We start from the raw sequence: 9,223 nt of genomic DNA, 5'->3' as shown, positions 1-9,223 counted from the left end.
AGCATATGTATATGACACATAAATATTTGTCTGACCTACTTGTTATTTTGCACATTACATCTACTTTCAGGTTCTTATAATGGTCTATGAGGATAATTATTTATCTTTGAAAACATGCCACTCAACAGCCAACCAGTATTAACCATGTACGAGTCAAGCCTAATGGTGTGTGATTACAACTAAACTCATGGGACTGTTGGTCTTATGTTTCCAAGTGTCTGTGAGGATTTTTAGTTCATCTTTCTGAAAATCTTTGCATCTAACACAATGTGTGCAAAGTAAACAGTTCTCTAGATCAGTGGTTCTCAACACACCTGCTTCACATAATCAGCACAATAGTAGAGATCTCTATTAACTAAACTGATTGTGTCAGATGAGAGAAACATACAAAATGTGCAGAGCAGTGGTTCTCCAGAAACGGAGTAGAGAACCACTGCTCTATATGTTTATGTTTATATGAAAAAACTACTTTGTGAACTAATACTTGGTTTTTCACTCAACACCACTAAAGCCAATGCAATACAATTTCCTGTAGTCTGTGAGCAAATATGAATGCCAAATTGTTATCACCAATTGTACGTCTTATTCCTTTAGTTGTTTAGCTTTGAATTACAAAAACAACTTTTCAAAACTACTAGAATTTTTTCAGTCAACAACAATAAAATCAGCGCAGTACATTTTTCTGTCCTCTGTGTGTAAAGGTATATCAAATACAAAATGTAATGAATTTGAATACCTGCTTTTGTAAGCATAGATTTCATGTGATGTCACACATTGGTGTAGGTGCCATTTGTACGACTGAATTGCAGAATGTGTGTTTAAAGGAACTCATAAAGATATGGATTAAAGTTTTTCATTATCTCCATTTATTTACATCAGTAGCATTAGGATTCTATTCTACCTTCCATGACATAAACGTGTCCTGACATGATGTATAATACAAAGTTGTTACATTTTTATATGTTATTTTTCAAATATTGCACCAAAAACTTCATGTGATAATGCAATTGGTTATTATTCACATAAATGACCTGCTAGAACCCAACTAAAAAGCAGCACTTTATGAAAGTAACACAGACAAATGCTCACCAGCAAATCTGCTGCAAATCTACTAAATAACATGACATTTGTTATTGACATAATTTGATATTGAAAGCATATCTGGATCAGTTATTTATTGGCCCAGCCTAAAATCACATGAAAATAATTGCAGAGCTATACCACTATTTGACAATTTAACATGACAGAGCCTAAAAATGTTTCTATTAAAATATGTAACTTTGCTTTATTGTTTCCAAATCCATAAATTAGTATTCTCTTACAATAACACAATAAAAGGATTATATGAAAAATATATACTCTCTGTGTGAAACACAGACCCTCATTAATATACTTAAGAGCATGCTTATCAGGATTTGAGTTAAAAATGTGTCTACCTTTATTTACTTTTAAATATTCAATACTAATTTTATGTTAAATTAATTGTAAAAGGAAAACAATAATTTTAGCCAACAGATGGCAGAAGGTCATCTTCTGCCATCTGCTGGCTAAAATTATTATTTATTATTTAAAATGTATACTCAATGAAATTGTGTTCACAGGTTTCATTAATGGATGCATGATTTAACTTTATGAAGTCAGTATTATTATGTTAAAATAACATTTCGTCAATCATTCTGACGGTATCCGTTTTAACAGTAATGTGCCATTCGAACATAGGATAAACATTTAAATAGGTTGATGAACTCTTAAAGGACACCAAGCATATGGAGATTGGTCATTTATTTCAAAGTCTTATTTCCTAACCCTGCCATTTCTGCTTCTGTGTGTAAATGCATGTATGTGTTTTAGCTTATTCTTCATCATTGATGTGTTATAGATTAGCCATGTGAGACCTATATCTCTATATTAGAACATCGTAGAGAAATGGTGGTGGGCTGTTTTGTCTCATGTTAACAATTTTTGAAACATTTTGTGTGACAAATCTTGCAACAGCATGCACCACATAATTTTCTCTTCAGAAAATTTACCTAATTGGTAACATGTTAGTATTTCATATTCTAAGTATATTTGATAACAATGCAGCAAATCTAAACAGGCATGCCCTTAAAGGTCTTAAAGGGTCATATAATGAGATTTTTTAAAGATGTAAAATAAATTGTTTGTGTACCCAGAGTGTGTATGTGAAGTGTTATCTCAAAATACTCCACAGATCATTTATTATAGCATGTTAAAATTGACACTTTGTAGGCCTGAGCAAAATTGTGCAGTTTTTGGGTGTTTCCTTTAAAATGCAAATGAGTGGATGAAATGCAAACACTGATCACAATGATGGTGGTTTGTTGTAATTGAAATTCAATTGTGCTCTCGATTATTTTATTTTTTATCTTTTTCATGTTTTCTAGGTTGATATAAACACTGGGGACCCAATTATAGCACTTACACTTGTAAAAAGTCAGATTTTCACGCTATGACCCCTTTAAAGTCCCAGATTGCTTGAACCCCGCTAATCGCTGCTTGCAGCTATATTTATTATTATTATTATTATTTTTATTATTTTTCTTCTGCCGTAAAACGGATCGTGCAGACCAAACCGTAAGGCCTAGAGACTTGAGACTTGGCCAAATGGTAGGTCTCATTCGTGCGCGAAGATGACAGAGTGTCATCCCAATCGGCCTATGGGGGGCGCTACAGCGATGGCAAACGCGTTGATGCTCATAACTTCGACAATTCTTGTCCAAATGTCAAGTGTCTTATATTCCTGGATTCCTTGCGTCAAGACGAACAAAATGTATATCTCCGATTTCATTTCCGTCATTAAAAATTTTCCGCTATTTTTGATTTTGTCGAAAAAAATAAAAACGAACTAGTCCTAGGTTTTTCGCTCGATCGGAATCGTTTCGGTGCTAAAATGTTCCTTGGAGTTCGAATATCAATAATTATTGAAAAAAAGTTGAACTTTCGACTCACGGTCGACATGCCACGCCCAAACGTCTGAAGTGTGCGCAGCCACTAGGGATTTATTGGATATAACTGCGGACAGGAATGAAGTATTAACACGACACTTGGTACTTGTGATGACAGTCATGGCCTGAGGTGGCATGCGTCGTTTCGTCACAGCGCCACCTAGTGGTCAGACGAATCATTTAAACGCTTATAACTTAGGCTGAGTTTAACATATTTTCATGCAACTTTTTTCTTTGGAGTCCTGAATTGTTGCCGAGTCCAACGATACCAAGCATGCCAGGTTTTGCTTTACGGTTGGTTCTGCACAGGAAAATAGCGCTTAAAAAACATGCGCGAATAACTCCGCGAGGGTTATTTTGATCGACTCGAAACGACCATAGGAAGAACATTGTATTACCTTCTGAACAAAAAGTTCTATTGGCGTTATGTTAAAATTTTCATCAGAAATGGCCGAAAATTGCAAAAAACGAAAAATTACCTCAAAATTTTGTGTTTTTACACATAAATGGTTATAACTCCGCAACGAAATGATATTTTTTCACCAGATTTGATACGCTGATGTCTGAGCACAGTCTGAGGCAATACAAAAAAAAATGGTATGCCTGCACCACTAGTTGGCCTCATAATTTAACAAAACCTATGACATTGAGCAAACCCTATGGTCAAACAACTGTTTTTTTAATAAACTAAAGTGTACAGCCATGATACTAGCTAGATGTAACACAGTCATGACCTGAGATTCCATGCACGAGTTTGTCATAGCGCCACCTAGTGGTAATTTGTTATTTTCACTTAAAAATACTGTAACCTTACATTTAAAATCATGAGTCATCATGGATTATTCCTTTCATGGCTTTGAGTATAATCATTGATGGATTGCAAGTCACTCCCTAGCAACCAATGAGAATACCCTAGCAACCATTTAGCAAGCTGTATCTCTGTATCAGAACATCGTAGAGACGTGGGGTTCGGCTCTTTTGACTCATTAACCCTATTTTAACATTTTGTGACCCGAGTTTTGCCATTGCAAGCACCACAAACATTTCCTTCAGTGTTCTATTTGTCAATGTTCCGTGAGAAGAGAGGGAGACATTTCACTGAACGATAACAATTTTTGCTAATAACTTTGAACACGTGTGTCTGGTATCTTATTTTTCATCATTTATTTTGTACAATGCAGCAAATCTACACAGCCATGCCCTTAATGGTCTTAATGTCCCAAATCGCTTGAACCCCGGTAATCGCTGCTTGCAGCTATATTTAGGGGTTCAAGCCCGTAGGGCTGAAACCCTATTGTATTTGTATGGATTTTTATTATTCTAGTTATTATTTTTCTTCTGCCGTAGAACGGATCGTGCAGACCAAACCGTAAGGCCTAGAGACTTGAGACTTGGCCAAATGGTAGGACCCAATTTGGGGAGAGGTTGATAGAGTATCAACCCGATTGGCCTATAGGTGGCGCTATAGCGATAACAAACGCGTTGATGCTCATAACTCCCAGAATTCTTGTCCAAATGTCAAGTGTCTTATATCCCTGGATTCCTTGCGTCAAGACGAACAAAACGTATATCTCCGATTTCATTTCCGTCATGAAATTTTTTTCGCTATTTTCGATTTTGTCGAAAAAAATAAAAACGAACTAGTCCTAGGTTTTTTGTCCGATCGGAACCGTTCCAGTGCTGTAATATTCCTTGGAGTGTGAATATGAAAAGTTATCAAAAAAAAGTTGAACTTTATACTCGTCGTCGTCAAGCCACGCCCAAACGCCCCCAATGGGCGGAGCCTCTTGGACTTCAATGGCTGTAACTTGGGATTGGAAAGAGGTATCGAAACCAAATTTGGTACACATATACAGCGGACTATTCTGGGGTCACGTGCAAAAAATTGCATCGCTTGACCACTAGTTGGCGCTATAACACTACTTCAACTTTGAAGAGCTGTAACTAGAGAAATATGGGACCGATCAACTTGAGATTTGGCACGGGTGCTCTTGGTCTAGGGTACTATCTGTGTGGGAAAGGAATTTCGCGTAGCTCAAAAAACATGGCCGCCATCGGCCAATCAAGAAAAAGCAGCTATTGGGCAGGGTTAACGGAGGCCGATCGAAACGAAACGTGGTGGACCTGTTTGTCTCTTGGCCATGAAGGTCTGTGCAGAGTAAGAAAAAATTCGGCCTCCGGGAGGCGCTATCACGTTTTTTCAATGTTTAAGTGATTGTGTATTATGCAGTGTTTCAGATATCAACAAGATCTTTATATCATTTAATAGAGCTACATTTAATGAACAACTTTTCCTCAAGAAGCACTTGTCTCAGTCGAATCGTTTGTTAGATATTCATAATTTTCTCTTAAACCTACTTTTGCGAACTAGTCCTAGGTTTTTTGACCGATCTGAACCAATCCAGTGCTGGAATATTCCTTAGACACTGAATATCAATAATTATCAAAAAAAAGTTGAACTTTGCACTCGTCGTCGCAACACTACGGTCAAAAGTACGAAGAGGCGGGGCCACAAATACTTAAATTGCTATCATTTATGATAGGAATGAGATATCAACATGAAACTTGGTACACATATGTATAGACCCAAGCTGAGGTCACATGCAAAAAATTGCAGAGATTGTCCATTAGGTGGCGCTATAACTTAAGAACAAATAACCATAACTATAGCATATGTATATGACACATAAATATTTGTCTGACCTACTTGTTATTTTGCACATTACATCTACTTTCAGGTTCTTATAATGGTCTATGAGGATAATTATTTATCTTTGAAAACATGCCACTCAACAGCCAACCAGTATTAACCATGTACGAGTCAAGCCTAATGGTGTGTGATTACAACTAAACTCATGGGACTGTTGGTCTTATGTTTCCAAGTGTCTGTGAGGATTTTTGGCTCATCATTCCGGAAATATTTGCATCTAGAACAACGGGTGTTACGTTAACTGTCCCCTAGATCAGTGGTTCTCAATGTTATTCCTTTGTATATTGTTGTATGTGAGTATTAAGTCTTATTGTCCAACATTGCGATTTCTGCTTGCTTTTATAAATGTGTGTGTGTGTGTGTGTGTGTGTGTGTGTTTTAGGCCATATACACATGCTGGTTGTATCAGGGCTACAACAACTTAGGATGCCCCAAAAGAGGGCTAAACAATTAGCAACATACTGTGCCTTGTCTGCCACCATATATGGTAAAGTCGATGCCATTTATATTCATAGCAACTGCAAAAAATGGCAGAGATTGTCCACTAGGTGGTGCTATAACATGAGAACAATGAACAATGTCTATAGCATATGTATATGATATATAAGTATTGGTCTGACGTAATTGTCATTTGCATATAAAATCTACTTTCAGGTTCATCTTTCTGAAAAAATGTGTGTGAAGTAAAAGTTCTCTAGATCAGTGGTTCTCAACACACCTGCTTCAAATAATTAGCACAATAGTAGAGATCTCTATGAACTAAACTGATTATGTCAGATGAGAGAAACATTCAAACTGTGCAGAGCAGTGGTCCACCAGAAATGGAGTAGAGAAACACTGCTCTAGATGTTTATGTTTATATGAAAAAACTATTTTGTTAACTAATACTTGGTTTTTCACTCAACAACAGTAAAGACAATGCAGTACAATTTCCTGTAGTCTGTGAGACAATATAAATGCCAAATTGTGATCACCAATTGTAAGTCTTATTCCTTTAGTTGTTTAAGTTTGAATTACAAAAACAACTTTTCAAAATTACTCCTAGGGTTTTTAGTCAACAACAATAAAATCAGTATAGTACATTTTTTCTGTCCTTTGTGTGTAAAGATATATCAAATACAAAATGTAATGAATTTGAATACCTGCTGTTGTATGCAAAGATTTCATGTGATGTCACACAGTGGTGTAGGTGTCATTTGTACGACTGAATTGCAGCACGCATGTTTATAGGAAATCATAAAGATATGGATTAAAGTTTTCCATTTTACCCAAAACTCTGAGCATCATCAGAAATTAATTGCTGCTATCAAGAGGATATATGTCTGGCTGTATTTACATCAGTAGCATTAGTATTCTATTCTACCTTCCATGACATAAACGTGTCCTGACATGATGTATAATATAGTTACATTTTTATACGTTCTTTTTAAAATATTGCACCCAAAACTTCATGTAATTATGCAATTGGTTATTATTCACATACATGACCTGCTAGAACCCAACTAAATAGTTGCACTTTATGAAAGTGAACACAGTCAAATGCTCACCAGCAAATATGCTGCAAATCTTCTAAATGACATGACATTTGTTATTGACACAATTTGATATTGAAAACATATCTGGATAAGTTATTTATTGGCCCACCCTAAAATCACATGCCAATGATTGCAGAGCTATACCACTATTTGACAATTTAACATGACAGCCTAAAAATGTTTCTATTAAAATATGTAACATTGCTTTACTGTTTCCAAATCCAAAAATCAGTATTCTCTTATATACTCTCTGTGTAAAACACAGACCCTCATTAACATACTTAAGAGCATGCTTATTAAGATTTGAATTAAAAATGTGTCTATCTTTTTTCCTTTACACTACTAATTGTATGTAAAATTAAGTGTAAAATTATTATTTATTATTCAAAAATGTATACTCAATGAAATTGTGTTCACATGTTTCATCAATGGATACATGATTTACCTTTATGAAGTCATTTATTATTATGTTAAATAAACATTTCGTCAATCATTCTGATGGTATCTGTTTTTACAGTCATGTGACATTCTGGCAAAGGCGAAACATTTAAATAGGTTGATGAACTCTTGAAGGACATCAAGCATATGGAGATTGTTCATTTATTTCAAAGTTTCATTTCCTAATTCTGCCATTTCTGCTTCTGTGTGTAAATGCATGTATGTGTGTTAGCTTATTCTTCATCATTGCTGTGTTATAGGTTAGCCCTGTGAGACTTATATCTCTATATCAGAACATCATAGAGAAATTGTGGTGGGCTGTTTTGTCTCATGTTAACAATTTTTTAAACATTTTGTGTGGCAAATCTTGCAACGGCATGCAGCACATCATTTTCTCTTCAGAAAATGTACCTAATTGGTAACATGTTAGTATTTCATATTCTAAGTATATTTGATAACAATGCAGCAAATCTAAACAGGCATGCCCTTAAAGGTCTTAAAGGGTCATATTATGAGTTTTTTAAGATGTAAAATGAATCGTTGGTGTCCCCAGAGTGTGTATATGAAGTGTTAGCTGAAAATACTCCACAGCTAATTTATTATAGCATGTTAAAATTGACACTTTGTAGGCCTGAGCAAAAGTGTGCCGTTTTTGGGTGTTTCATTTAAAATGCAAATGAGCGGATGAAATGCAAACACTGATCACAATGATGGTGGTTTGTTGTAATTGAAACTTTTGTGCTCTCGATTATTTTACTTTTTTATCTTTTTCACATTTTCTAGGTTGATATAAGAACTGTGGACCCAATTATAGCACTTACACTTGGAAAAGTCAGATTTTCACGCTATGACCCCTTTAAGGTCCCAGATCGCTTGAACCCCGCTAATCGCTGCTTGCAGCTATATTATTAATTATTATTATTTTGCCGTAAAACGGAATGTGCAGCCCAAACCGTAAGGCCTAGAGACTTGAAACTTGGCCAAATGGTAGGACCCAATTTGGGGAGAGGTTGATAGAGTATCAACCCGATTGGCCTATAGGTGGCGCTATAGCGATAACAAACGCGTTGATGATCATAACTGCCAAAAATCTTGTCCAAATGTCAAGTGTCTTATATCACTGGAATCCTTGCGTCAAGGCGAACAAAACGTATATCTCCGATTTCATTTCCGTCATGAATTTTTTTTCGCTATTTTCGATTTTGTCGAAAAAAATAAAAACGAACTAGTCCTAGGTTTTTTGTCCGATCGGAACCGTTCCAGTGCTGTAATATTCCTTGGAGTGTGAATATCAAAAGTTATCAAAAAAAAATTGAACTTTCGACTCACCATCGTAAAGCCACGCCCAAACGCCCCCAATGGGCGGAGCCTCTTGGACTTAAATGGCTATAACTTGGGATTGGAAAGAGGTATCGACACCAAATTCGGTACACATATACAGGGGACTATTCTGGGGTCACGTGCAAAAAATTGCGCCGCTTGACCACTAGTTGGCGCTATAACACCACCTCAACTTTGAAGGTCTGTAACTATAGAAATATGCGACCGATCATCTTGACCTTTGGCACCGGTGC

This window comes from Paramisgurnus dabryanus, chromosome 16 (assembly GCF_030506205.2).
Source record: "Paramisgurnus dabryanus chromosome 16, PD_genome_1.1, whole genome shotgun sequence".
Lineage (NCBI taxonomy): Eukaryota > Metazoa > Chordata > Actinopteri > Cypriniformes > Cobitidae > Paramisgurnus > Paramisgurnus dabryanus.
Note: the sequence above shows the minus strand (reverse complement) of the source record.